The sequence below is a fragment of the Musca domestica genome, unplaced genomic scaffold (genome assembly GCF_030504385.1).
Source record: "Musca domestica strain aabys unplaced genomic scaffold, Musca_domestica.polishedcontigs.V.1.1 92, whole genome shotgun sequence".
NCBI lineage: Eukaryota > Metazoa > Arthropoda > Insecta > Diptera > Muscidae > Musca > Musca domestica.
The window spans coordinates 1590829-1616288 of NW_026712441.1; the positions used below are offsets into that span (position 1 = coordinate 1590829).

The 25460-nt window shown below is 33.4% G+C and overlaps 1 protein-coding gene across 6 annotated transcripts in view; it reads left to right on the forward strand.

The window, feature by feature from the left end:
• Nucleotides 1-294: 294 nt before the first annotated feature.
• LOC101889692 (uncharacterized) overlaps nt 295-25460 on the forward strand; it is a 124929-nt gene continuing 99763 nt past the window's right edge. For 2 of the 6 annotated variants that reach the window (XM_059131999.1, XM_059132002.1), the window contains exons 1-2: nt 295-429; nt 757-827. The gene's annotated coding sequence lies outside the window, so the exon portion shown is untranslated. Of the gene's footprint in view, nt 434-677; nt 828-25460 lie in introns of all 6 variants that reach the window. The other 4 variants (XM_059132000.1, XM_059132003.1, XM_059131997.1 and 1 more) reach the window with 3 other exon arrangements.

Below are 25460 nucleotides of genomic sequence, written 5' to 3' on the forward strand. Positions count from 1 at the left end.
CATTTGGTGTTCCATCTCTATGGAAACAGATAAAAAGAGAGATGAGAAATGTGGAGAGAAATATTGTCTCTATCCGAAGATCCATCACAAGTAGAGATCCAAGCCCCCCACAAAACAACAACACTCATGGAGTCATCTGTATACGAGTATGTATGGATCTGTCTGTAGTGCTCTCGTGTTTGATTTGTTTTGAATGAGTATTCAGCAGACGGAGACACAACTGCGAGAGTATTGAGATACATTTGTGTCGTGGTGAACATTTATTTATTTTTATGCTATAACATTGGCAATTTGCAAAACAAATTTTCAGTACGATTCTAAAAGTTACGAAGTTCGTAACAGTGGTTCAAAAGAAGGCGGGCGCGTTCCGTTACAACATTAGCACGTTGTCGCCGTAAAGCAACAACAAAAAAATCGGATAAATTAAGTGTGGGTAAACAAAACCAGCAAAAGATACCGAAAATAAAAACGCGAGCGTTGTTCAAAATATATTTAACAGAATATAAAAATAACAAAGAGAAAGATCAAAAATAAATAAAAGAAATTTAAGCAAAAAATTAAAAGTTTTCTTTAATATTATACATTTTAAGCTGTTTAGTTTTTAAATAGAATTCAATAACTTGTGTGTTCGAATTAAAAAAAAAAACTTAATTAAACAATTCTTGGTTATTTTTCAGAGAATTCACGGCATTGCAGAAACCAAACGTGTTTTCTTTATTAAAATAATTTCTGTTTATTTATTCTTCTTGTCGTCAGCTTTAACAATTGTTTCCAGATACATAATCAGCGATTTGTTTATACCCAAAACTGTTAATTGTATTTTGAAGGTAAGCCACAATAAGAACTGGAAAATTCATTGTTATTAAACAAAAAGTTTGTTATCGATAAAACTGAAATATATATAAGTTTTGTTTGTGTAAATAAATAATGAATTTAGTTTGCAGTGTTTTGTTATTATAAAAAAAGATGAATAGGTTTTTTTTATATTTTAACATCACAATGGATTTGAAATTCTGTTAGTAGTTGATCCAAAATAATCTTTTTGAACCCAAAGAATTTGATGTCTTGCTATTGACCTTATAATGAATGGTTATAATGAATAATAAAATAGCCGGTCGAAATAATGCCCGTATATATTTTATCTCCAAATGTGGTGTGGAATGGAAAAATATTCGAAATGCTTCCAGTAAAAAAGTAGCAAAAATTGGAACTTTTTAAGTTAAGAATTAGTTTTTTAGTTAGTTAAGAAATTGGTAAGAAGTAAATTAGTTAGTTAAGAAATGTGGCCAGTAATTGGTTTAAGCATAGAATGTCTAGGTATATTTTAAAAAATTTGGGGGCCTATTTTCTACCAACTTTAATTTATTTTAATTTAAAGAGATCAAATTACATGCTCTCCGGCTGGAAAATGTGTCTATGACCGCGAATACATAGTATTATGTGTATGTGTATAGAGGTAATGAGAAAGACCTGTAGTTCGTTTTGGGTATCGGCATAAAATCAATCTGAGTCTATGTAAATTAAATGAGTCTATTCAAATTACAGGTCAACTTTCTTATACGATTGATACAAACCTTAGCAAAGTTCATTGGACTCGAGGATGCACCCCAGTGAAATACTGAATATAAAAGGTGAAAAAATAGTAGAGCGAATTGGACATTTGGTTAAAAAGGATTTATATCCTTCCATAAATTCTTCCTAAACTTTCAAGATACCTTTTGATACCCTTTTGCAGGTCATGATATGAATCATAACCCCCATATAAGGGTACAACCTGATTTCAAGTATATTTTACATTTTAACAATGTTTTTCATACAAATTTCGGCAAATATTGGTAATTTGAGAGAAATCATCCTTGCCTAAAATATGATATGACTTCGGAGCTTGGCCACTTTTTTCATCTTTTGGCCCATGAATGGCATCTTTGTTTCTAAACCTAATTCGCATAGAAGGAGAAGGACCAATCTTGGCCTTGACCACATTCATCAATTGATTGCGCTAAAAAATTGTTATTAGGCTACCCTGGGCAGGAACCATCTTACAAGTAATTGTCCACTTAGGTATTTATTAAAAGTATAGTCCCCACATTGATGTATCCCCAAGTCCACTTTCCCAAATAATGTGTGGTCGAAAAAGAAAATTTTGTATTCTATTGAATTTTTAGCCCCATGAGAACATTGGTTGGAAACGTAGATTTGGAATGAACGTCTACATGAAATAAACTCCGAAAAGTCAGATTGGAATTCATTCAGTCGGGATTATGAAAAACTACGAATAATAGAAAGAAGCACGGGGCCGAACATTTTTTTAATCGTCATTGCATCATACTTTGATAAAATATATGGGCTTTAAATGGCAAAAAATTGACTATTCTGAAATCATTCTGCCCTTATTATGAGGTGGATAAAACTAAATACCAAGCAGCATTAACGTTGGAAATACAAATTCCAAATTTGAAAATGTTTGTAAGCTCTTTACTATAACAAAAATCGAGCTGAGTTTTCACATGAGGGTATTATACTGGGTGAGATGAAATAACTAAAATTTGAAGATATTTCTGACAATTTTTTCTTTCATTCAATAAAATTAAAAAAAAAAAAAAATTTAGAAATTATGGCGTTTGACTTTGTTGCTGTTTTTTATCTCACCCTGTAGCTATAGGTCCACATATGCGTTTCATCCGATTTTGTATTTAAGTGTGATATGATGTGATATGATGATATTTGGCAATCAGAGACTTCTGCTAATGTTTATAGAGATTTGTTCAGATTTGCAATATGGCCCCCGATTTCACATTTATAGTGCAGCAAAAGTGTAATATCTGCTCAAATGAGATCGATTTTGGGAGAAATCGGTTCAGACATACCTATACGATTCAGAGTGGGATATACCATATATTTTATGAATCCAATGAAATCCGATAAATGTACTTCTTTGTACGGTCAATGAGCTGATGGAATCGTAAGTCGTTATTTCATTGAAAATGAGGAATGAGTTACCTTGAATATAAATCGATACAGAACAATGATCAATACATTTTTATTGCCAATTCTTCTATGTGCAGATGTAAACGAAATGTGGTTTCAACAGGATGGTGCCACTTGTCATACTGCAGACGAAACAATGGACGTATTGAAAGAATATTTCAACGACTACATTATTTCGAGAAAGTGATCACTTGAATATTTTTCGTGGGAATACCTGAAGTCATTGGTTTACGATTGACGCTTTGGAAACGTGTGCTAAAATACGCCCTCAAATGCTTGAAAATCTGATCGAATATTGGACCTCCATAACGACCTTTGTTGTTGTAGTGGAAATTATATTTAAATGTTAAATGACGAGAGATTATCTAGCAAATTTTTTTGTCATTTTATAATTTGTCATGGGTGCACATTTTGGTCGATTCAACCTGTACCTCTTAGAACGTAAGGTTGATGTTATTTAAATACATATATTGTTCAAAAATTCGCTAATATTGATTAATTGAATCATTCAAGGGATTTATTTCTATTTATATACATAGATGGATTACGTATATAAATATATAAAATAAAGCTGTTGAATGTGTATATGTAAACAACAATAAAAACACAAAAAAATGTATTTGAAGAAAAACTTGCCCACTGGATTAAGAGATTTTATGCTACAGTAAATTTTAACGAATATGTAAATTCATTTGGATATACAATATACATATGGATGTATACATATGAAAGATTGTATTACATTTCCATATGCCATGTATGTAAATATATGAGCCATGGTTCCGCTGATGGACACACTTTAAAGTAAACAACTATGACCACTTTTAAAGGGTTTGAGTAAATATATTTTATCATTTATTTCAAAGCGGCTACGCTTATGGAGATTCCCAAAATATTTCAACCAACGTCCTAATTAAAATAAGAATTTCACCTTTTCAACAAAATAAAAAAAAAAATATCATGAGTCTTCTTTAAGCCTCATGATCTAATGATATTTTGGAAACACGTTTACCAGATTAAATTTGAATTTTTAAATTTATTGAAAACTGGTTTAGTTCGTGTCAAAAATGTTTTTTTATGTGCACAGGTTGGAAACAAATATATAAAAAGCTGTTTTTTTGCAAATTTTTGGATATTTTAGAAGAAAGAAACTGGAGCAAATAAAAACAGAGGTCCAGACAACGCAACACGATACGATACACTACAAAGCGATATGAACTAGGCCTAGATTATATGATGTACATATGGTATTAGTGGTAAAATAACACTATGCCACAAAATCTATTGTCTTCCATAATTGAAAAAATAAGTAGATTATGAATGTAGAGCTAAAAAAGACACATTTATCGGCAATCTAAAAGTTTACAGAGCCAAGTAACCCAAAATGGGATGGCAAGTTGCCCCTGCTTATTTGGAAACTTAGGGTAAAGATTTCTTGGAATCCATTTAACTTTAAGCATTATTTTGACCGAACATTTTAAACCCCAAGCGAGTCACCAAAAAGTAAATTAGGTCCTTTTTATGCCCTCTAGTATGGAGGGTATATAAAGTTCGTCATTCCGTTTGTAACTCAAATGAATAAATAATTTCAGACACAACAAGGTGTATATCTTCTTGATCAGCATAAAATTCTAAGACGATTTAACCCTGTCCGTCTTTTGTAATCAAGCTCTAGTCAAAACGAACAATGATAGAAAGCTAAAATTTTGCACCAATCTGTATTTTGTCTGCAGGCAACTCAAGTTCAAAGATGGGCTATGTCGGTCCACAATATCCTTTAGCCCCCATATAAAGGTACACCACCTTACTCGGTATTTTGATGATTTAAGCCATCTTTTTCAAGGGAATTTTCTGAAATTCTACACGAGGGGTTCTTTATGAGTACTTACCCCCTGAAGGAGAATTGTCTATATAGATCCACGATATTCTCCATACAATCTTACTATCAAAATTCGGAATTTTTCAATGGAATTATCTGAAAATACACACAAGGAGTTCCTGGAAGAGAATTGTCTATATAGGTCCAGGATATCGAATAGCCCCCATGCAACGGTACCTCTCGATGTTCGGTATTTTCATGATTTTAGCCACATTTTTTGACCAGAATTGTCTGAAAATCCACACGAGGAGTGCCTTCTGAGTACTTTACCGCCTGGAGGAGAATTGTATATATAGGTCCATGATATCGTGCAGCCCACCGCCATTTATTCGGTATTTGGTGATATAAGCGACATTTTTTATTGGAATGGTTTCAAATTTATTATTTAAAGTTCGTAATAAGTACTACAACCTACGACAGAAAATTGTCTATGGTGGTCCAGGTCTTTGTATAGCCCACCTATAACAGCACCTCCATTTGTTCGGTAACTTGGTGATATTAGTGACATTATTCACCGGAATTGTTTTAATTCTTAGTGAAATTGTTTCAAATTTCGTATTTAAAGTTCATAATAGGTACTACTACCTACGATGGAAAATTGTTTATGGTGGTCGAGGTCTTTGTATAGCCCACCTATAACAGCACCTCCATTTATTCGGTAACTTGGTGATACTAGTGACATTATTCACCGGAATTGTTTTATTTCTTAGTGGAATTGTTTCAAATTTCGTATTTAAAGTTCGTAATTGGTACTACAACCTATGACGGAAAAATGTCTATGTTGGTCCACGTCTTTATACAGCCCACATATAACAGCATCTCCATTTATTCAGTATTTTGGTGATATTAGTGACACTATTCACCGGAATTGTTTCAAATTTCGCTTTAATAGTTCCTAACGGGTACTGCAGCCAAGAAAAAAAAATACTTATGCAGAGCCACGTCTTCGTATAACGGGTTTCCTTTGAACGGTATTTTTCGATGGAATTTTTTGGAAAACTTTCAAGTTCCTTAAAAGTTTGGCCTTGCCGAAAAAAAAACATTGATCAATATAGCTGATCTTTGAACTTGACCTAACTGCAAACAAAAGTCAACTCTATGCTACACTTTAGCTTCCCATTACATGCCGTTTGCACCTTTGCGTTATTTCAACAGACGGAGGCACGGACATGGCTAACTCGACTTAGAATTTGATATACATATGGTGTCCGTGCCTCTGTCTATTTACATAACGCCTGAGTCCAAACGGCATGTAATGGGAAGCTAAAATCTAGCATAGGGTTGAATTTTGTTTGCAGTTAGGTCAAGTTCAAAAATCAGCTATATTGATCAACGTTTTCGTATTGCCCCTATATAGCCTACCCATATTGGGATTTTAGTCACACTTCCAAGCGGAATAATTTAAACTTCGGTATTTAGAGTTTTTAATGGGTTCTATCTTCTGGGGCAGAGCATATTCTATACGGTCCACGTATTATCAGTATTTAGGAATATGTTTTTCTATAGCCCACAGGAATATTTCTACAGAATTATGAAAAATTTTATTATGAGTTTTCGAAATTAGAATTATTTTTATGGGCTTTATCTCCGAAAAGTGTTTATTTAAATAAAAAGGATTCATACTATTTTTCTCTATCCTTAGTAGTGGAATAATCTATTTGCATAAACTCGTCATCCTAACATAAATTCATGTTTCACAGGAATTTTTTCAAATTATCTTTTATTAGAAAAAATCTGAAAAAATCCACTTGTTTAAATTGATTAATTTGCCATGAACCCATAAATATAAACAAAACGATGTTTAATGCTAATTACCTATTTCAAATAAAAACAAAAAAAAATTTTAAATTCTTAGTCATGAGATGATTATGTTTTTCACAGTACATTGATCATACCGGCTAAAAAGATTGACCTTCCTAAGTATTTTCATATCTTTCCTATTCCACGCATGTGTTGTTTGTTATACACCGTTCTTTTTTCGTTTTGTTTATTTCTTATGTGTTCTCTGTTTGTTTGGTGTTTACCGATTGTTTTTGTTTTATTATTTTTACTTTTTATTTCTTATATTCCTCTTTGGTTTGGCATTTCTTTGATTAAAAAATTGGCACATGTCTGGTCGGTCAAACATCAGCCGACATAAATTTTGTGCTAATCCAACCAAAATTTCGGTATTAGCATCAGCAGTGACAGAGACGACTGACGATCGAAAAAAAACACACACACACAAAATCGTATTGGTCATCATATTTTTTGGTTTAATTCCCACACACACGGAAACATCGTCTATAAATGGTTGTACATAAGAGTGTCTCGTACCCCATATTTAACAAACATGTTTATTTATGACATGACAATGAAATTGTAGAGTCAATGTATTTTGTTTAAATTACTATGGTATAAGACTTTAATCAGGGGTGTGGCGTGGATAAGTCGAATCAGTCCATTCCGCAATAGAATGTATTTCCATATTCCAATCAACTATTTTTAAAGAATTGTAATAAGCTAGTACCATAGACAGATGAAAATATAGACGAAGGAATACTCTCACTGCTTATCATCGAAAAAAAGGCACTCAATTCTAAAATGTTAAAAATATCATGAATTTTAGGATATTTGTCAGTTGAAAATTATTCCATAATGAAAAATAAGTGAAAATTACGTGATTGTATCGAAAAATACTGGAATCATCAAGTGAAATTCTTGAAAACGATGAAATTTTTTTCGAAATCGAGTTGGTTGACTGCGTAAATCAGAATGTTGACTATGCAAAAGCGTGCTGAGAGCCACCTGCATTGTTATACCCTCCACCATAGTATGGAAGGTATATTAAGTATGTCATTCCGTTTGTAACACCTCGAAATACACATTTTAGACCCCACAAAGTAATATATTTTCTTGATCAGCATAAAATTCTATGCGATGTCCTTCCGTCTGTGGAACTCACTCTAGCTTCCGAACGCAATGAAGTAGATCGATAAAATTGTACTTAAATGTATGTTATCGCTGCAGGATTTTTGGTATTGAAAATGGGCCATGTATGTCCACGTTTTGGTATAGCCCCTATATAACAGTACCTCCCGATATTCGGTATTTTGATGATTTTAGCTACATTTTTCACCGGAATTGTTTCAAATATGGTATTTGATGTTCGTAATGCATGCTACAGCCTATGACAGGAGATTGCCTGTGCAGGTCCACGTCTTCCTATAGCTCCCATATAACGATACCTCCTGATATTCTGTATTTTGATGCTTTTAGTGGATTTATTCACCGGAATTGTTTCAAATTTGCTATTTTAAGTTCGTAATGGATACTACAGCCTAAGACAGAAAATTATCTGTGGAGGTTCACGTCTAACGGATCTTAATGTTTTTGAGAATGGCGAGTGCATATTACGTACATAAACCCCAAATCGGGTGAAAAATATATGGGAGCTATAGCTATATCTGAGCTTTATGTGATACCTGGCACCAAAAATCATCATGACGGAGTGCATATTACAAATATGGGAGACTTAAAACCCAAATCGGATGAAACACATATATAGGAGCTATAGCTAGATCTGAACCATATTTGAAGTTCTTGTTTGTAGGATGAATTCGGTCATATGTGCCGAAATATTACATATTTGGGGCACAATAAAATTGAAATCGGTGGAAGCTATATATGTGGGAGTTGTATCTAAATTTGGACCGATTATTCACAAATTTCGTTCTTGGGCCAAAGAATTGATGTATGGAAAATTTTGTCTAAATTGGACAATAAATGCGACCTGCATTTTGTTCATGACGCAAACGTATGAATGTTAGTGATGACTCAGTATTCAATTTAATTCTCAACAACAACACTACCCACCCTGTGCACTAGTACAGCTGTCTGGCTCTACCCTTGACAATGGTCTGGGGGTTAACCCTACAAGGACAGAAATTGTACTATTCATTGTGCACCGAATACCTCATAACGTAGAGGGGCGTACTAAAAAGGACCTCATTGCACTCTATTCAAGCAGGATGGGATTCATTGTACTCTATTCAGGCAGGATCTGAAATGAATGTGCGGTCTACTTCCAGCCACGGAATATTTTAGCTCAACCCCAAGCACCAAAAAATGCGCTGAGAATATGACAAGCTGATTATGACACTCCTCACGTTTTGGTCATGCTCGAATCCTGGACATACCAATTAGTCGGAATATCCAAGGTAAAAACTAATAAATAAGAGACTACGCCTCCACCTTTTTCGAATTTAATTACATTGCCGTTACGATACCTAAATGGGACGCAGTGGCTGGTGGTGCATCTCCTTTGGAAGGTCTGGCCCAGATGAATAAAAGCTCCGACTCTGATGTAATCTGCCCTAACCTAACTGATGTATTCTGCCCTACCCAATAATTATACACTCATATAAGCTCAATGATAATTACAGAGTTTTCCAGGCGAATATTCTTGCAATCAAGAAGACTATAGAAATGGTAAGAGAAACCTGCAATAGCATAACAGGACCAGTGATTATATATGTCAATAGTCAAGCGGCCCACACTTGACTGAAAGAATTCGCTCTTTGTAAAACGTGGACTCATTAAGCTTTGTTTGGGTTCCAGGACATCGCAATATAATGGGGAATGATATGGTGGGCATATTGACTGGTCACTACAGTATCACATATCTGACCTCAAGATGTGACAACAGGGTTCCTGATTTCTCAAGACTACTGTGAATATGATAAAGAGATAGAGACAAACGAAGTTTGCTTCTTTGCAAATGTCCCATGTTATTCAATAAGAGTCATATTTGGAAGGCGAGAGATAGAAAACAACATCGTTCTTCTCAAACATTATGCTATATAACTTTGTACAAGGTATTCCCTGACAAGGCAGGCCATCCTGCCAACTATACTTCTCTCTATTAATCTTTTCTTCTCCTTTTCGCTTATATATCCTTCCTATCCCATTTCTATTTCTTCCTATGATGAACACAATGAACCAAAGGTCTCCCAGTGAAGCCGTTGTCGAATTCCGAATTCCTTAAACAATATCAAAAAAAAAAAAAAAAAAACAAACCATGGCTCCACATCTAAATGATTCCGCCAAATTTCCAATTCTCTTCAATTTAGTTTAAGTAGCTACTTTTCACTCAGAACCACTCTTTTTCAGTATTAAATATGTTTTCAATTTAAAAATTCTCTGAAAAAAGGCAACAAAGAATGAACAGCATTTTTAAAGTGTTTTTTTTTTTTTTTTGTTCACATCCACCCATCCGTCCATTCTTTAAAACTGTTGCTTTACTCTTTTCTCTTCATAGCCTTTTTGGATGTTCATTAATTAGTTATGATTAATGATGGCAATAATGATTTTTTTCGTTTATTAACTGAAATAAATGTTGGGTTCGAAATGTTTGTGCAACAACATATGTGTGCTGGAAATGGAATAATTAACTGTTGGGAGAAATATTTTCTGAAAAAAAAAGGAAATCATAAATAAAATTTTGAATGTTCTTTAATATATTTCAAGGTCGAGTATTTAAGAAATAAATTGGAATACATCAACACACACATTAGGGAAGAATTGTCAAATTATTTATTGTCCTAAGAAAACGTTGGATACTCTGAAGCGATTTTTAAATGATATTCAAGCGGCAACATATGGATGTATGTACGAAATTGAAGAGGGTGGTTCAACACTAACGTTTTGAAAATTGGCCACATGTTGAAATGAGTAATAAATTCCAAGGCACTGATGATCTAAGATTTAAATCCAAAAGTTTTTGAATTTTTGGGTCAAAAATGATAAAATGTTATTGAAAATAATTCAATGTAAAAAGAAAAATATTTTCTTAATAACTAAAATATTGAGAAAAAAAGAAAACATTTTGAAACCAAGATTAAATAGCTAAAAATTAAAACCCAGATGTGCTGAGTTCAATTAAAAATAATTATTCTTAAATATTTCGTCACTACATTCTTTTTTTACAAAATGAAGTGCCCTCATCCCTGCTATTGTATAAGCGTGAATATTATTTATATTATTCACTAAATTAATTCCTTTTACTTTTTACTGATTTATCCCACATTTAGATATCAAATTTCGTGCCGACAAACAAACAGCATGAACTTAACGCCCTGTTGCATTGTTTTTTGTTTTTTATTAATTGACTTTTAATGAATGCCGTAAAAAAATTGTCATGAATTGTCATGAATAAATCTTCTTAACAATATCTTTGCTGAAAAAAAAACCATAAAATTCTAGCAATAATTGCTCATGTCTAAATAATCATGGGTGCAGCTGTTTTTTTTTTTTTTTTTTGTATAAAATTGCATTTAATACAATTTTAAATGCTAATTTAATTTGGAATTTCTGCAATTATTTTTAGAAATAAATCTTTATTTATTAAACTTCAATTGTGCTGCCAAATAAAAAGTAATTATAAAACGAGTAAAAGCGGCATTAACGAATTTATATACCCCCTACAAAGGGGATTGTTAAAAAAAAACCGATTGTTCCAAAATCCATTAACATTTGTGGATCGCTTTAAAAGATCCGTCTCTCTGGCCTATATATACAGAATATTTTTTCATCATATTTTTTCGCGGTGATACGGTCTGCAATTAATTAGAGAGTATAGAATTAACAATTTGGTCTTTCTTTAGGAACTATTTGGCACCATTTCCAATATTTCGATTTTTTTTTAATTTTATCATTTTATTTACATCACAGCAATTATAAACAAATGAAAGGTCGACGAAATCATAAAATTATTTTAAAAGCAAAATAGTTTTCAATGTCAATGACTTAAAAAAAAATAATCCAGAGCACGCATAGAATAAATTAACCGAGTTTGCCATGCAATTGCATAATAAAAAAATTGATTATATTTCAGCAAAATACAGATTTTTCATTAAGTTTTTGCGTTTTTTGTTTATTTTAAACATTAAAATATGTATAATGTCGCATGTAATTTATATAATTTTTATTCATTCGGACAAGCAGAGACTCGGGGTTATATTCTATCAAATTTTGAAAACTCAATTATTTTGGTCAAACCTTGAACACAAGGTTAAAAAAAACTTTAAGTAAAACGGAACAGAAGGTTAACCCAATATGCTTAATATAGGGTAAGTGTACAAGTAGTCGGCACTTTTAGGATTTTCGCGTTTTTAATCGCTCACCATTCTGAGTTTAACTTTTCAATTATAAAAAAGTTAATTTATTCAGATTCGAAATTTTGTATAGTTTTTGCAATAATAAACAAAGTTTTAATAAGTTTTTATTAAATTTCATAAATTTGTAGTTTTATTAAAACAATGCTTTTGTGCCAGTAGTCGGCACCACTTGCCAATTGTCGGTATGGCATGTTCCAACAGTCGGCATACCAATTTTTTTGTAAGAATAATTAATAATAATAAATTAATTCATTAAAATATAATATTTTTGTTTAGTTAAACTGATTCGACGTCTTTATTGTACTTTTCTTAAAAATATGGATTGTTGAGGACCTTCACAGACAAAAATTTAATTTTTATTAGAATAAATCATCTTTTCTTAGCGAAATTGTACACATATATCTCAAATGACAAAAATGGTACACTTAAGTATGTGTCATTATTTTGTATCCGTGTATTTTTTTTTTTTTTTTGGTATTTTCCATATAAATCATGCAAAAAATAATTTGATAAGTGTAACATGTAGCATTACAAGTAAAGACAACTAATTACCATCTGCATTATAGTAGGCAAATTAGTAGCAGATGATAAAAGCTATATTCTCTACACTTTACCAGTAAGCATAGATATAATGACAGATTTATATGCAATTTACATTGATAAAATAAGACCCAAGCTCAATCCCACCACAAGGCAAAAAAAAAAATGCCGGGCCTAACTCCACCATTTGGAAGGAACTTGAAAATTTTGATAATGCCGACAAAATCATCAAAATACTGTTCGAAAGATAGCTTGATTACAGACTGACTGGCACCGCTAAATCGATTTTTACGCTGATCCAGAATATATATACCTTGTAGGATCTATCATATGTACTTCGAGGAGTTGCAAATGGAATAACATGGCTAATATATCTTCCATAGAATGGTGGAGGGTACAAAAATGGAGTATGTTTTCTAAATATGAAATGACAGACTTTTTTGAGCTTATTAATTAGCTCGTTGAGGAAGTTTTGTAAGCACTTACTTTCTATGAAATTTCTACGTCGAAGATTGCATGTTTTTTTTTTAGCAGATTACTCTGCACTATTTTGTTTTGTGTGAGAGCGCTCCTGAGAAACTACTGTTTCAAAAACTAGAGGGGAAGCATGTTTTAAACAGCCCACTTACGTTTCGGCTTCTGTTTCACTAGGAAACATCGTTAGTTTGGTCTATAATTGAACCATGAATCGCTCTACAAATGAAAAATGCTTGTAGATAATTGAATTTTATTGTCAAAATACAAGGTGGGATACAAAATAACTGCAACAAAGTCAAACGTCATAACTTTTATATTTCTTTTTAAATTTTATTGAATGAAAGCAAGAATGTCGGAAATAGCATCAAAGTTTAGAATAAATTTAGATTTTTTCGAATTGGTCACCTTTGGCACGAATTATGGCCTTCAAACGGCCAATGAAACCGTTACACGCTGCCCGAATGTTGCTCTGCGGTATTTTGGCCCACTCTTGGCGAAACGCTTGCTTGAGGTAATTGACACTTTTGTAAGTTCTTGCACTTTTTGGAATTTCAATGGCTTTACCCCGAGCTCATTTTTCAATATTTGCCGCATGGAATATTGTGATATATTCATCTCGCGAGCCATTTTTCGACCACTGCGACGCGGGTTTCGATTAAGTCACTTCTTTACTTTTGGAACCATTTGCTGTTTTCTGCTGATGTTGCTGTTTTCTTTCGTGCACTTTCTTGACGTCGGGCTACGCTTCCACTATTATGGTAACAAGCTATGTTATGAGACACAAAATATGTATTCACATTTAAATGCTGGAGTGCTCTAACTATAGCCACTTGTGGTTTTCCAGCCAAATATAAAGAAATTACACTATCACGCTTGAATTCCATCGCGAATAACTTTTTTTCTGGAAAATTCTCACCAAAATGCTTTTGTACCCTTGTAAACAATATAATGAGCTGTCGCTGGAATAATTGTAACAGCTGTCGGACGAGTGGCTTAGAAATTACAGCAGTCTGAATTTGGTTGCAGTATTTCATCTCATCCTGTATGTACTCTCTTAAGAATGTTCTTCGAACGCTTCTTTCATTTTATTATCAGCTTATGTTTATCTCAATAAGTACGTAAAAATTTGTAGTGAAGGTAAGCAAGAAGCATTGCAAACCAAAGTATCCGGAAAAAGTCACAGTTTGAGAAGGTTAATGGGCTGGTGGCATCAGTGGACCGTACTTCTGCGATGCTGCGAATCGTAAAGTAACTGTGAATGGTGAACGCTACCGTGTGGTGATATACAACTTTTTTTGCCCAAATTGCAAGAGTTTGACTTACGTGGCATGTGGTTTCAACAAGACCGTGGCAAATGACAACCAACATGCGCAAAAATTGACGTATTGAGAGGGGAGTTGTGTGAACCTTATATTTCACGTTCAGGACCGGCCAATTGGCAGCCTAGATCGTGCGATTCAACGCCTTTATTATTAATGCTTAAATTTCTTTTTAATGGTTTATTAGCTAATTCGTATTATAGTTATTGCTTGGAAATTTTAGAAATTGTCCTTAAAGTTTTCAAGACAATTTTTTTTGTTGAAAAATTAAAGAGTAATTTTTATAGCTGGCTTACTCCATATATACGTAGTTTTGTGACTATTATTTTTCTATAATTTTTTCTCCCTGTACCGCCACATTTTCCTTTGATGTTGGTAGCCAATTGTTTAGCGTATCTGTATGAGTGTGTGTGTTTTTTTATTTTTAACAAAATTTGCGTAATACCTTTTATGTCAACAGTTGTTTTTAACAAACAATTAACAATTGTTTAACTACTGCAAAAACAATTTGAACTATACGGGCCAGTATATATTTTCCGTCGTTTTATCTATTGCCCTTATATAGCAAGGGTTCGAAACAACACGCATGCATCGAAAGCGGAATGGGTTTACACAAATGTTTAGAACTTAAAGCGACAATATTTGTTATGTCAAGTATATCGCTGGCGTTCGGCGTTTCACATGAATTACCTCTTTTGTGGCGTCATTGCAAAGTGTCATTCATTGACAAGTTCATTCATTCGAATGAATGTGTAAATTTTTATAAAGGTATCGACGACATTAGAGTACTGCCAATATGTGGCATACGCGTTCGCACATACATATATATGTAGGTACATACGTGTCTGGCATAACGACTTTTTTCCGCTATGCTAATTGAACAAGATGTGATAAGTGTTGTTAATCAATTGGAAATTTCGCAAAATATTTCCATATGATTAAATTTCAAAGAACTTATCTAAGTGTAACAGGGCTTATTTTTTTCAATATAAATTACGATGTACTTGTTTTTAAAACACGGGGAATTGTATAATTTATTGAACTAATAAAATATAATAAGATACAGCTTGAGATGAAAAAACTGCAACCAACTTCAGGCTGCTGTCATTTCTAAGCCACTCATCCGACAGCTGTTAAATTTATTCCAGTGATAGTTCATTATGTTTTGGTGAGAATTTTCCAGAAAAAAGTTATTTGTGATGGAATTCAAGCGTGATGGTGTAATTTCTTTATATTTGGCTGGAAAATCACAAGTGGCTATCGTTAGAGCACTCCAGCATTTAAATGTGAATAAATAGTTTGTGTCTGTACCATCGCTCTTTACCGTGATACTGGTAGCGTAGCCCGACTCAAAGAAGTGGGCGGAAGAAAAAGGCAACATCAGCGGAAGTGGTTCGGAAAGTAAAGAAGCGACTAGATCGAAACCCGCGTCGCAGTGGCCGAAAATGGCTCGTGAGCTGAACATATCCAAATATTCCATTCGGTAAATACTGAAAAATTAGCTCGGGGTAAAGCAATTGAAATTCCAAAAAGTGCAAGAACTTACACCCCAACAGAAAAAAATAGACTCAAAAAAGCTAAAGGGTTGCTTCGCTTGGTCGAAAGTGGTGAACTGCCGAATTTGGTTTTCTACGAGGAGAAAACATTCGCAGTCCAGCAGTTTATAAACAAACAAAATGATCGTGTTTACTTGCCAAAGGGGTCAGCTAAAAAATGTGCCTTCGGTTGGCCACTAGAACGCAAGCGTCGGTGATGGTGTGGGCCGCCATAATTGCCGATGGTCGCTCTCTAGTTTCATTGGCCGTTTGAAGGCCATAATTCGTGCCAAAGGTGACCAATTCGAACAAATCTAGACTTATTCTAAAATTTGATGCTATTCCCACAGTTTTTGCTTTCACTCAATAAAATTAAAAAAAAAAAATAAAAATTATGGCGTTTGACTTTGTTGCAGTTTTCTTATCTCACCCTGTATTTCTGGTATAAGTATTAGAGAAATATATTATTTATTTCTTTATATAATTCCAACATTTTCAACATAAGTGTAAGGGTATAAAGAAGTGTCCACAATGTTCTCTCCCCCCACTTATCCGTTCAGCATAAATTATGCCAAACAAAGTACAGGAAAATATTAATTACAACGAAAGTAACAAAAATTCAAAATACAAATATAATTGAAACTTCACATGACCGAGCGAACAATCAACTGTTATGTCGTTATGGTGAAAAAAATAAAAACAAACATCAAACACCATCATCGCCTATACGAACGTGTTGGCTGACAGCATTTACGCTGCTGGAGTCATTCCAGTTACTTTGTTCGAGTTCGAACAGCAGTATCCAGTAATTTATAATTTATGGTGATGGGTGTCAAAATGACTGACATGTTTGGTAATTTAATATGACAAAACTTTGTTGTTTTTCTACACTTGCATGAAAAATTGAATTATTGACAATTATGGCAAGCAAAACAATTGAAAATTAGTTTTGAATCTCTCTCATATGCATATAGTACAAGTTGTCATACGAAATGTACGTGTACTCATCATGTGTGTTTGAAGAAAAATTGTAATAGCTGAACTAAATTGCCAAAAACAATGTGACGAATGGATTTGGAGTCATGTCATGTGGTTTATGGGAGGCTTGACAAAAACAAATAAATTATTTTGAATGTTTTTAGGGGATAAGTTTTCATAGAACTTTAACCATACAAATCAGTATGAATCATAATTTAAATTACACTATGCCTCAGGGATGCGAAAATCAAGGTTAAACAAGCTAAAAAATCAATCGGGTTTGCCGACATATGTATACCCTCAGTCAATGTTCGATTATTGAAATATGTTTTGACTTTTGTTATATTTATTCAAATTGTTGGCCCTATATGGAGTAGATTTCGAAAGAAAGGGCCAATATTGGCCATTTCGTATCGGGCCTAAATAAATATGATATAAATATTGCGACGTGCCAGGTTTGGACTATATTGACTACTTCCTTCACTTTATATGAAATAAGTGATAATTTTTAGAAAATGCTCAAATGTGTGTCCACTTTCATACTTTAACTAAACACATACAAATATTGATATGGGAAAAATTAGAAGAAAATCGAACATTTATATCCAATTTTATGCACTCCATATTTATCTCTGGTAAAGAGCAATATTTAGATATAGCAACTTGTAAAGAATCGCTGACTTGTTTCTCAATTAATGACAGATAAAAATATTGAAAATGTTGACCCTATGTGGAAGAAGTACCAGAAGTGGACCGATATCTCCCATCTTCAGAGCAGATTTTGTGTTATTACAAATAATGGGCTGCGTGAAATATGAAGAGTTCCGGATGCTTATTTCGGATTTTATAAACGTTTTGGTTATTCGAAACGTTGCCCCTTTGTGGGGGCATTTTTATAACAGATCCTGTGTTGATAGAAATATTAAGATGTACCAAGTCTAAATGGAATCGGATATTAATTTCGTGTTTTATGAGCTTAATGGTTATTCAAAATTTCGACCTTTTGTGGGGGAGGTACCAGAAAGAGTGGATCGATATATTCTATCTTCACAACAGATCTTTTGTTAGTGGAAATAGTGGCATGCGTGAAATATGAAGAGATCCGGATGCTTATTTTGGATTTTATAAACCTTTTGGTTATTCAAAACTTTGACCCATTGTGGGGTAGGTACCAGAAGGAATAGTCCGATCTCTACCATCTTTATAACAGATTTTGTGTTGATGGAAGTATTGAGATGTACCAAGTCTAAATGGAAGCGGATATTAATTTCGTTTTTTATGAGCTTAATGGTTATTCAAAATTTCGACCTTTTGTGGGGGATTTACCAGAATGAGTGATATATTCCATCTTAACAGCAGACCTTGGGTTAGTAAAAATATTGCGATGTGTAAAATTTTGAAGACAATCGGACTCTTATATCACATTTTATAAAAGTTGTAATATTATAAATTTTGACCGTTTGTGGGGGAGGTTCTTGATGGAGTTGACCGATATTGCCCATTTTCGCAACTGACGTAGTACTGACGCAAATATTACGATTTGCAAAGTGGGAGCAAAATCGAATTATCGTTTCTTATTTATTTTCTTATTTTCTTTGAAAATTTCGACCTTTTGTAGGCAGGTACCAGAAGGAGTGATACCATCATACTATGGAGAATATATTAGCTTTGTCATTCCGTTTGTAACTCCTCGAAATACTCATGTCAGACCCAACAAAATATATATGTATTCCGGATCAGCGTAAAATTCTAAGTCGATTCAGCGATGTCCGTCGGTCTGTCTGTCTGTTGTAGTCAAGCTACCTTTTGAACGAATCGAGATATAATTCTAAAATTTTGCACACATTTGTTTTGCCAGTAGGCAGGTTAAGTTCGTAAATGGGCCATGTGGGTCCGAGTTTTCATATAGCCCCCATATAACGTGTTTCAAATTTGGTATTTGAAGTATCCATGCCTAAAACAGGAAAATTTTCTGTGCAGGTCCACATGTTCGTGTAGCCCCCATATAGCGGTACCTCCCCATATTCGTTATTTTGATGATTTTATCGTCATTATTCACCGGAGTAGTTTCAAATTACGTATTTAGAGTTCGTAATGGGATCTACAGTCTGTTACAGAAAATTGTCTATGCAGGTCCTGGTCTTCTTATAGGTCCCATATATCAGTACCTCCCTATTTTCGGTATTTTGAGATTTTAGGTACAATACTCACCAAAATTGTTTGAGATGTAGTACTTGAAGTTCGTAATGGATGCTACTGCCTGTTAAAGAAAATTGTCTATGCAGGTCCAGGTCTTCGTATAGCTCCGATATAACTGTACCTCCCTACATACGATATTTTGATGCTTTTAGCTACTTTATTCACCGTTTATTTCAAGTTTCGAATTTGAATATGGTAAAGGCTTATGACAAACAAAGCCTTTGTAGGTTCACGTCGTAGAGACCCCAATATAACGGCTATATTCGGTATTTTTAAGATTTTAACAGATTTTATTTTTGAAAAATTTCCCAATTCGTTCCAAATGGTGGAGGGTATTAAAAGTTCGGCCCGTTCGAACTTACTGCTTTTTAATTTAACGAGACGAGTTCCGATATAGACCAAAATTTGCATTGACAGCTTTGTTCAGAAGCGAACATGCCCTCTTCCACAATGGATAAACAGTTAGTAAGCATAACTCTAGGTTGAAAATTCTCCAGATTTCTACAAATATTAAATCTTTATGGTATGTCCCACGGGTATGTACCGAGTTAAGCTTTCTAGCATGTTTCTCTTAAATATTGCCTATTTTTTGAGAAAATTCAAGATGGGGATGATTGATTTTGCCCATATTGGAATGCAATTTAAATGTAACAATGTTATAAGATTACAGCAAATAAGAAACTCCGTTCGGAGTAATTGCACACGGAAATATAACGGACCATCAAAAATATTTAAGTTGTTTCTTCGAGAATATTTACATTTAGTCCAGTGACTCAATATGTTAGTAGTTAAGACAGACAAAAAATTTAATATTTTTTGGATTTTCTATAAATTTCAAATGAAACTATTAATTATTAGTTGTATAGGTATTTCTAATATGACACTAATATTTTCCTAAAAATCACATGAATGACTCCACCTCCAGTTATTTGAAATCTGTCTGTCAAGAATTCCTCATAATTTAACTTTTCTACTTTTCTTTAGCTACAATTTAAGAATCACGTTATATATGACGAAACATTAAATTGATAACACTAATTACCCGGTAATCCTTCGGATGAAGCATTGTTAACGAATTATCATCAGTACTTTACCTTCCCTGATTTGGTTTGATGAGTTCATAAATATTTAATGATTTGCAGGTTATGTTCACACGGCGCCAGGAATATTGTTAAGCTTAAGGACTTTATACAAACACGGTGAATTCGTGGCTCGTTTATGTGGGTGTGTGTGTGTGCGTGAACAAATGTGTCCCATTGGCACATATGTTGCGGATAGACCGTGAGTACAATGGTACGGCATTTACACAACCAACCAACCAGCCTTTTGGAATGGAAATCTCTTACATTGATTAAAAAGAAAGCTGTTTAAATATTTAACAATGGCATGGCTAAAGATTAATAATATTAACAATGTAGCAAGATTTCAACATACAATCGAGCTAAGAGTGTTTTTACCGCATGCACGGCGGTTGTGGTGGTGGGGGCAACACCAAAATGAAAGGATGTGGGTTTTGTATGCCTTACATCCGCCTTGATTACACATACCGTGAACCGTAAACATGTAAATATTTACGCCTAAAGATTTACTTGTGTATGTCAACGGTAACTCGCATACAACATGTGTAATTATATATATATGTAGGAACGAACTCCCTTGTTATATTTGGATATTTTCCTCAAACTCCCGAAATGAATTAAAATTAATTTTCGGTTTTAACAATTTGATAGAAAGCAACTACCTTGTTTTTAAAAATTTAAGATACAAAATATCGAGGTTACTGTTACCAAATAGTGAACCTGCATGCCACATTTTCAAATTCGAACATAATATGGACCTAATATGTATCTGAGGAAAAATATGTCCACCTAATTCGTTTCGTTTGCAAACTGCACATTTTGCACTGAAGGACAAAAAGATGGACGGGCATGGCGAAATATACAAAAGAGCGAAAAACCTTCCACAAAAATTGTCGGCTGATCGGCATTAGGTTTTATGTATTCAGACCAGCTGAGAGTTTTCTTTTTACCTTTTGCACATTCACTTTGTTTTTTATACCCTCCACCATAGTATCGAGGGTTCATTAAGTTTGTCATTCCGTTTGTAACACCTCGAAATATACATTTTAGATCCCACAAAGTAGTATACAATGGTACCTCCCTACATTGCGTATTTTGATGATTATAGCTACGATATTCACCGGAATTGTTTCAAATTTGGTATTTGAAGTTCGTAATGGATGCTACAGCCTAAGACAGAAAATTGTCTGTGCAGGTCCACGTTTTCGTATAGCACCCATATAACGGTACCTCCCGATATTCGGTATTTTGATGATTTTAAGCGACATTATTCACCGGAATTAATTCAAATTTGGTATTTGAAGTTCGTAACTGATGCAACAGCCTATGACAGAAAATTGTCTGTGCAAGTCCACGTCTTCGTATAGGCCCCATATACGGTACCTCCAAATATTCGGTATTTTGATGATTTTAACTACATTATTCACCGGAATTGTTTCAAATTTGGTATATGAAGTTCGTAATGGATACTACAGCCTATTACAGGAGATTCGTATAGTCCCCATATAATGGTACCTCCCTATTTTCGGTATTGTGATGATTTTAGCGACATTATTCACAGATTTTTATATATTTTTTTTGTTAAGTTTGAATATAACAAAAGTTACTTATGCAGGTTCATGTCGTCCTATAGACCCTAATATAACAGCTACATTTGGTATTTTTGAAATTTTATTGTTTTTGAGAATTGCCAAATCCGCTCCAAATGGTGGAGGGTATTCAAAGTTCGACCCGGCCGACCTTATAGCCTTTTTACTTGTTTTTGTTTTTAATCTTTTAGATAGTATGCGATTAAATGCCAAAATATACTAAAATCCCTTCATACTTGCTGGCCTGTATGCATGTAGAAATTTTATATTTTATACTTTTCACTCCTTCAACAGTACTAACCAGTAAAGAAAGAATTAGATGCGCGTGGGCCGAGTTTATGGTACCCTACATCATTTTGCATATTTAGTAGAGCTACACATGACAAATAAAAGTTTTTATGGAGAATTTGTGAGAATTAAATCATACCAACTATGATTAGAGTTATAATTTAAAATCCAAAGGAACTAATATATGAGAGGAATATCCTTCTCCGAATCGATTTCTACCAAATTTGCCGAGGTATTTGTGCCTTTTCAATTCGGACATGTATTATCCAAATCTAAACCGATCTCGATACAATTCGGCAAAAATATTTCTGAGCTGTATTTGTGCATAGTGCATATTACGACTGTGGAAAACACATATAACAGATCGGATGAACTATATATGTGGGAGCTAAAGCTATATCTAAACAGTTTTTTTTACCAAATTTGACATACTTGTTTCTAGACTCAATTGGGTCATAAAAGCCAAATTCCATCCCATATGGATGAACAAATCGGATGAACAGTATATATGGGAGCTATAGCTATATCTGAACCAATTTCGATCAAATTTGGCATACTTATTTTCAGGCCCAATGTGCGAAATTCCATACAATTTGGGCTGATATTACACTTTTCATCTGGATCAGGCAATGAATGCGGTCTGTACTTTGTTTACAAAAATACATGGACAGACGGACGGACAGACATGCATAAATCGACTCAGAATATGATTCTATGCAGATCATCAAAACGAACTATGGGTCTATCTCGTTTGTTTTCACAAAGATATAATATCCTGACCACCCTGTGGTGTAGGTTATAAAAACTAATATTTGCTCACCCCCTTATTATTATTATTAACCACATCCATTATTTAATACCAGTAATATACTTATAATACTTTGCAATTATTTCCCATTTTATAATTATTTTATGATTCATATACCCAATAATATTTAACTTCTTATTACCTAAAATCTTCCGTGCCGATCTTTATAGAAACACCATTCGACACAATACAATTTAAATTGTGAAGGTCATGTTTTTGAGCAATTTAGCTTCATTATTTTTGCCAAACATTAGAAAACTAAACTTGCATTGTATTTAAAAGCTCCATTAGAATTTTAATAGCAATTCTAAAAAAAAAAAAACAAAAACTCTACACAATTATTGTCATATTTCCAAAGCAATTCACAAGAGAAGAGGAAAATTAAGTACTCTAATTACACTAAAAAAAAACAAAACAAAAACTACGAAAATAAAATAAGAAAATTTAGATGACATTAATTAATTATAATAACCTTCATTAAGTTGGCCTGTATACTGTATAAAACGCAGATATGCCTGGCCAGAACAAGTCAACAACGTTAGCGGAACACTTATTAATGATTTGAATTCTAATTGGGTTTTTGAAAAAAAAACACGACACAACAACAAGGCAATAAGCAATAAATCCCATTGTAGTTTGTTAACACTGGACGACACAGTGGGGACATTAAATTCCTATTCATATTTATTGCATAATCCGATTGTAAACGGTATGGATGCGTGGAGTAAATGTGTTAGCCGTTTGATCCGCATTTCTCTTAAGTAATATTTGTAAATATTTGTAAACGTGGCAAGATTTTGACAATTTATACCATTTCGGAATGGTATCATGGCAGAAAAGGATACAATTAAAAAAAATCGAATAAAAATACATTTTAAATACATATTTTTAATTTTTCGTAATTTTTAAGTCTTTTTTTTTTTTTTTTGAATTCTGAATGGAGCATAACGATAATTGGCATCTAGCTTTCCAACCCCCAGGACCTACAACGAGTCTCAGCTTGAAAATGCGAACATATTTAAACAAAAATTGCCGACACGGCTGTATGAGGCTCTTAAGCAAAGCGTGGTTGACTTTCTTCTTGCCTATGACAAAAATCCGTCCAATGACAATTCAAATACTAAATTCATTGGGACTGCAGTCAGTGAAGTACCAAATATAAAAAGTGGCACTGCAATATGCTGAATGTACAAAATGGTAGAGCGAATTAAAAATTTTCTTAAAAAGATTCGTATCCCCGAAAATTCCTCCGAAAACTTAAAAATACAATAGCGAGTAATTATTTTTTTGGTTATAGGTTCCCAGGATACCATTTTTTATGGTCCATTATGTATATCCTTAAACATACACAAATGGCCATCTGCTCTATAATTCACAAAGTTTACGATAGAGTTTTAAATTTGACACAGCCTTATGGTTAAAATCATTTCTACAAAATATGTGTTAAGTCGGTCTAGGTTTTGGCATATATGGGGGTATATCCCGGTTTCAAGCATTTATATTATTGCCAAATTTTTCGAACTAATTTCGGCAAATAAATCGATTTAAACCATTAAAAAGTCTTAAAGTCGGGCGGGCCGTCTTTATGATACCCTACACCACTTTGCTTATTTAGTAGAGCTCCACATAACAATTATAAGTTTTTATGGGAGAATTCAATCATATACGCTATGATTATAATTATAATTTAAAGTTCAAAAGACTAAATATGCCGAAGCATTTGTATCTTTTAAATTCGGATTGTATTGCTTATTTGGTGCACAAATAACTTGAAATCAGATAAAAATATGTATTGGAGCTTTATTCAAATCTGAACCGATCTTGATAAAATTTGGTAAATATATTTCTGAGCTGTATTTGATATATTTCTATGAATATCGTTGTTACGGAGTGCATATTACGGATGTGGGTAACAAATATAACAAATCGGATGAACAATATATATGGGAGCTATAGCTATATCTGAACTGATCTTCACCAAATTTGACATATAAGCTTCTAGACTCAATTCGGTCGTAAATGCCAAATTCCATCCCATATTTGCCCAAATTAGACGTTTGGTGCACAATAAAAAGCAAATCGGATGAAGTTATATATGGGAGCTATATCTAAATCTTACCCGATCCCGATAAAATTTAGTAAAGGTATTTCTGAGCTGTATTTGATATATTTCCCCGAATATTGTTGTTACAGAGTACAAAAATAACAAATCGGATGAACAATATATATGAACCGATTTCGATCAAATTTGGCATACTTATTTTCATGCCTAAGTTAGTTGTATGTTCAAAATTCCATACTATTCGTAATTGCCAAATGCCATCCCATTTGGGCAAATATTACACGTTTGGTGCACAATAAAAGACAAATCGGACGAAGATATATATGGTAGCTATATCTAAACTTTTACCGATTGTCTCCAATTTCAATAGGGACTGTGAGCCAAACAAATGATTTGTGTAAAATTTCATTGGATCCGGCAGTAAATGCAACATGTAATTTGTTTACAAAAATACATGGACAGACGGACGGACGGACATGCATAAATTGAATCAGAATGTGATTCTATGAAGATCATCAAAAGGAACTATGGGTCTACCTCATTGCCTTTTGCCTGTTACAAA